The sequence below is a fragment of the Chanos chanos genome, chromosome 4 (genome assembly GCF_902362185.1).
Source record: "Chanos chanos chromosome 4, fChaCha1.1, whole genome shotgun sequence".
NCBI lineage: Eukaryota > Metazoa > Chordata > Actinopteri > Gonorynchiformes > Chanidae > Chanos > Chanos chanos.
Window position 1 is genome coordinate 13,591,515 of NC_044498.1, and position 6,577 is coordinate 13,598,091.

Here is a 6,577-nt window from a genome sequence, read left to right on the forward strand (position 1 = left end):
GGACTAACCTCACTGCTTTGTAAAGTGTACATCAATCTCTGCCTGGTACATGCGATTTTGTAATAATATCGTCAGTACCACCAACTTAACTGTGATCAAATCATTTTGTTCATATGACAGACTGGTTGGTGCAGTTCTTCATTACTATATATACCTAACTATGTGGTCAGGTTAGATTAAAATACTTGCTGAGAAGTCTTGAACTGAAATATTTAAAACAGGACGTAACATTGTAAATGTCTGCCAGCAGGGTTTTTGCCATCGAGTTACTTTCAGTTCATGATATCTCTTCACTGTAAGGTGGACTTTGATGATATGAGAGTTGGTAAGGTCATTAATCCAGTAAGGGTGTTCACATAAGATGCCAAAGAATACTGAATGGATGTTAGCATCTCCAACTGTTAGGCAACAGGTGAAAAGGAGCAGTCTCATAAACAAGGGGGAAATTTAGTCCAATATCATTAAGTGATGCCTTTATAAGCAAGAATATGAAACATTATATTAAAATGAGTTTTTATGAATGTATCTATCTAGTCTTCTGATAGAATGTTCAGTACAGTGTTCTGTCTCACCTCAGCATAATACATGTATCATAATAGTACTGAAAAGTTCTGAAATAGGTCATGCTACTGCATACTTGTTTTCAGCACCAAATGTAAACCAGTATAGTATAGCGAATCCGTAATAATGCAGGAGTCAGAAATATTATGAGTACAGATTTCCTTTTGGAGACCAATGGGATGATCATAGAAATCATATAACTGAAAAAGATTGAATCCTGAAACATTGAGGAGGGAAAAATGAATAAGACACCTTGACTGCACCTCATTATAGTGTCATGACTGTCCCTTTGGGCCTTTTGTGTGCATTGTGTTTGTGCAAAGACTGAGTAGCCCTGTAATCATTGCAGCTGGGATGAAACCAAAAAGGACTGATTTATGCAATTTTCTCCTAAAACATGTAATAGATTACCTGTCATTTGTTTCCTAAATTAGTTCAAATCATCTGCAGGTCCACTTAAACTTTCTGAATTGTGCGAAAACCATTTCAACTGCCAAACAAGAAGCACATGAGGTCTGTGGTTTATTTAAATGTTTTGCCAAAGCAGCAGACCATATCAATAGAGGGTCAGTGAAGGTTAAGTGTGTTTCTTGACCGTAAAATGAAATGCATTTGTGCAGGCACCGTGAGCATGTGACAATTTCAGTGACTAATGGGTCACTTTACAGCAGTGGTGGGAGTATAGCTTTTCAGACAGATGTAAATCTTGCCTTCGTGTATAGATCTTGATCACTGCCACCTGTTCCATCATGGATTTACTGGCTGTTAATGATCTAACAGGGCGCTTAATGGACTCCAGACGTCCAAAGGCTCTCGATGATTTTACACAAACTAAACCATGTTACCTTACACTCAGTTAATTCACAGACTGCACAAACAAGTCGCAAGTTGCTTTGATGGGTCAGGGAGCTATTTACTTTGTGAATTTCAAAACCCACCTTCCTTCAGCACATAAAAAATTAAAAGCAATGCACAAAGCATAATATTTAGGCTTCACTTAGATCCAAAATACCAAAAATATTTTAAGAAAGACCAAAGCTTTTTGTATGTGTTCATGTTCATAAATTTCCTTCTACTTTATATTTTCCTGCACAACGTTCAAACCTGAAATTTCACAGCTCATAAAAACAGCAGTGGAGCACAGTGTAAAGCAAATGATCTATTCGTCAAACCTTAAACAACAGGTGAAAATATGTTAACCTCTCATCATGTGGTATTTGGATCAAATGTTTGGCTTGAAGAGCCAACTAAGGACAGAAACATATCTTATTTCACTTCCTTTCTCTGTAAATGGTCTTAGGACACATTTCTACAGTTATTCTGTGACTTCACCACATACAAGTCATTGCATTCAACCACAGCCATCTTGGATTAGATGTAGCTATTGAAGAGACAGTGTCATTAAATACTTTGGTAAACCTCATAACTTTTCTCATTATGTCAAAAGACCAACAGAGACACAGCAGTAGATTATCAGAGAAGACTGAGGAAGCAACTCAGTGGCACACAGTTCAGTGTTTATTGCTCTACACTTTGATTCTTTTTCACTTGGGCCCAACATTACTTTTGCCTGGCAAATATACTTGTGAACTACTATGAAACGTATGAATCTAGACAACTGAGTGGCTCCAACTTTTAGTATCCTACCAATAACCATCTCTGAACTATACAGGGAACCACCTTGCTGTGTAATTCTTATGAATAGGTGAGCAATAGTTTCATAAGAAGTGTCATGCTGGCCGCTACTACCTAAACAGTACATACCTTCCAATCTCTGATTACAACTAGATGGGTTCACCAGATTTATTTAATCAGATAATTCAGACTTGTTTCTGAGACAAGGGATATCTCCTGTGACTCCGTCTACACTTCTAAATGCCTGTTACGAGATATATATCACATTCCAGCTTTTTATGTCTGTGAATGTGTTTATGATTCCCCTTAAAGATTGGTCTATACAGGTCTACATTTGACAGTATATACAACAGTTTGACAGCTTATTTAAGGTGATTTACTGTGAAAAACAAACAGTGAAAACAATAGTATGTTGAAAAACTGTGTCGGTGTCTAAATCTGTAAAGCTTTATAAAGAATATTCTCTGAGGGTTAAACCTTTTTTTATTATAAAGATAAAAGGCATTTAACATTGCTGATGTGGGCCATATCTAATTCTTTCAAAGTGCATTTCTTTACCAGCTGACATTTGTCATTATATCTAAAAACTTACAAGCTCCTCAGTTGGTCAAATTTCTAAATCTACTTTTTTGGTCTGTTGAGCGAATTTTGCAAACATGGCTTTTAAAAAGTGAAATGGAAAAAAAAAAGAAAAAAAAAATACACACTCAATTTTTTTAAACCCTGTCCAAGAAAATGGCATGTTTTAGTTTGACAGAATTTAAAAACATGCCTGTAAAAGCATGAAAAAAATATATATATTACATTTATCTCTGTGGGATTACTTCCAGGAATTGACTTGCATTTCTCATATATCATTGGTCATTATATGGCTCCAAATGGAGGCCCATAATCACTGTACATCAAGTTCTGGATCCATCATCATATCTTTTTATATTTCAGCCCTGAAGGTTTATGACTCACTTAAGCTCCTGGGCAGACGATTTTATACTGAGGCATCATGCAGTCTGTGTGTGTGTGTGTGTGTGTGTGATAAGATATTCATAATCTTTTGTGATTCCCATGACCTTCAGTCATACTCCGATTACCACTGAAAATGAAAGCTTGTGTAATGTCATATAACATTATTCATTTCTTTTAGAATATTACTATGTGTCATATTCAATCCCAAACAGAAAAAAAAACTGATCTATGTCATAGGCATGCTATAATCAAGTGGTAAACAAAATTAGACTGTACCTATCAATCAAAACCTTCAGAGAAAAGAAAAATTTCTAACTGAAATTTCTTTCTTAATCATTTCTGTCTACCCAATGAATAAAAATTGGTTGGCCTCAAATATGAAAATTTTTAATTCCACTGAAAGTGACTCATATAATCAGCTTTTCATCGTGATGGATATCATCGATTCATCTGTAGAGCAGCAGACTACTTGAATTATATACATTCTACTGGACATCTGGGGAGATAAAGAGAGGCAGACAAACTCTGGCATATGGTTAGTGGAAGCCTATCTTTAGAAAGGTTTTACCTGTAAAGTCCTAAGTCACAGCTGTCTGTCTTTCCGGGCCTGGCAGTCTGCCATCTTGCGTGGTAACGTTGATGTTCAACATATCCTCTGACTAACAGCGACCAGCTTGCCCACTGACGTACACGCTCAGATGCAAGTTTATAAGGAACAGCTGTCTAGTACAGGGTTCCTCGTTGCTTCCATGGTGAGATGTTTGTCCATGCTAAATTGCGAATGTAACAGTATCACGCACTTTTCGCAGGTCAGACAGCATCATGTTCATGCTGTGAACAGTCCAGTCCATCTCATCCCAAACAGCATTATGGGGTTGAGGTCTGGGGACTGCATAAGCCACTCTAATAAAGTAAACTGCCAAGTTCCCAGAACTACTCTGAGGCAGCACATGCTTTGGTGACATGGTGCATTATCCTGCTGAAAGTGTCTATGTAATGAAGGGTAAATTGTAGTCATGAAGTGGAGCACCTGATCAGCAATGGTGTTCAGATACACTGTGGTGTTCACACATAGCTCAGCTGGGCATGTCAGGAAAACATTTTATCATTACCACACCAAATGCCAACTCTGCAAGCAGGACAATGCAGTAGGAACCAGCATTTGTCAAACTACCTCACAGTTTTCTAGTGCTGGTGATCAGCTCCTCACTGGAGTCACTTCTCTATAAACCAAAGGTGAGGGTGGTCATTTCAGGTACTGGACCTGGTGCACCTGTAACCAAGTGTTGTATCACACTCAGATTCCCTGTCATTCATTTTACCCACTCAAACATTCAGTTGGCCTGTAAATGGAGCCCTTGATAATCCATAGCCATTAGACTCGCTGTCCATAAGACAGGCCCATTTTCATGGTGGTGTACCTAATAAACTGGCCACTGAGTGTACATTGTGAATTTTAATTGGACCAGCCTCTTGATATCCTCAGTGGCTGGAAGAATATTTATGACTACCACATTTAGCTGTTCATTGCATATGATATGCCCATTTGTGGGTGTGTGTGTATATGTACATATTTGGTCAGTATTGTACACCGTGGTGAACCCAGCTGTGTGAGCGTGTTTGTGTATGGTTTACAGGCATCATGTGGACCAAATGCTTCCGCAGGGATGATAATATCTGACAATATTTATTTTCTTAAGTCGGGAAGGATTTTCGTCCTCACTTGGGAGATCGTTTTTTCTAGTACCACTGTTTAAAAAGCAAAATATACTAAAATATTTGACTGTTATGTGATAGTTAATTTATTAATCTTTAATTACAGCAACATGGATGTCAAATGCAAGTTCCCATGAGGATATAAACACAAAAGCTTACGTGTGTTCTTAGGTATGCCTGCTTGAAAGTACACTTACACAATCCTCTGGCTCTCTCTCATCCCTTGGATCCTTTTATGGATCTCTCTCTCTCTCTCTCTCTCTCTCTCTCTCTCTCTCTCTCTCTCTCTGCAGTCCAGCGGCTCATGAGATGTAGTCCAGTGTGAAGCAGATGAGAGTGCTGATGAGCCGTTGAGAGTGTTCATCCCTGCGCAATCAGACACATCCTTAAGAGAATCAGTTCTCGGGGACAGCCTGCTCTGACACGGCAGCCATCCTGCTGATACGCATCAGGGGCTGGAATTAACAAGGGGCCAGTCACCAAGTCCGCTGCTAATTCCATCCGAAGCCACAGTTTTCTCTGTGTCCTTATAAGGCAATTCTCATTTAGACCCACTCTGTGAAAGTGTCAGTTTCATTCTTGCTTTTTTTGGTGTTGAGGAGGCGTAAGACTAGAGTAAAGAGAAGAAAAGAATGTCAGAATTAAAAAAAAAAAAAAAAACAGCGTAAAAGGTAGAACTCTCCATTTCTCAGTAGTATTTAGAAACACTGAAGATATCACAACATTGTCTATATGCAAGTCTGTATGTATACGTGTACATATATATATATATACATACGTGTAGGATGGATATATATATATATATATATATATATATATCCTTACACAGTGATTTTCTCGTTCAAAGCTCTTGAGCTCTTATGGGCTCTTACCTCAGATATCAGGCTCCATATAAAAAGCCCAGAAAGCCAACTGCTGGGCCTAATGGCACATAAGTCCTCTCAATCAGGAAGCTCCCATAATGGGGCTTTCAAATCTTGCCTACAGGCGGCTGTCTCACCGTTACTGTGGCAACGGCAAAGCCACAGAACACTAAACTCTTCTCCTTCTCTAGCTACTTACTTGGTCAAACAGATGAGCAACTGGAAAAAGAAAAAAAAAGATGCGTATTTTGCTGGCAGACATAAATATACTGTAGCACATACAGATCAAAGTGCCACCCTGTGTGATTCATTAAATAAATTATAACTGTAACAAACTGAGATTTCATCTACTTGTGTTGCAACAATATAAATTTATAGTAATATAAAATACAAAGTATCCAGCAGCTTTAAAATGAGTATATATATAATATAAAACAGTGATGGATATTTTTTTACATGGACTGAGTGGAAATGAAGCACATAATTTAAAGCACATAGTTTAAATCAAATCATAACTGTTACTTCAGCTGGATTGTTGTACATTCTTTGTATTCTTCATTTTGCTGGAAAATCTGTGGGGACTTGGAAAAGACAGAGATACGCGAAAATCATATTCAGGTGAGCTTCGTTATTCTTATGGTGTTAATTTGATTAGAGTTTTTTTTTTTTGTTGTTCAATGCAGTGTCACTCATGACTTAACATGCATTTTCAATCAGTTCTCATTTCCAATTCTGTTTGTTCATAGATTCAGGAAAGGCATTAGGTGAGTAATCAAATGTTGGCAGACATCTGAAGCTGTGTTCCAATGCTCCCTGTTCTATTCTTAAAATTGATTTTT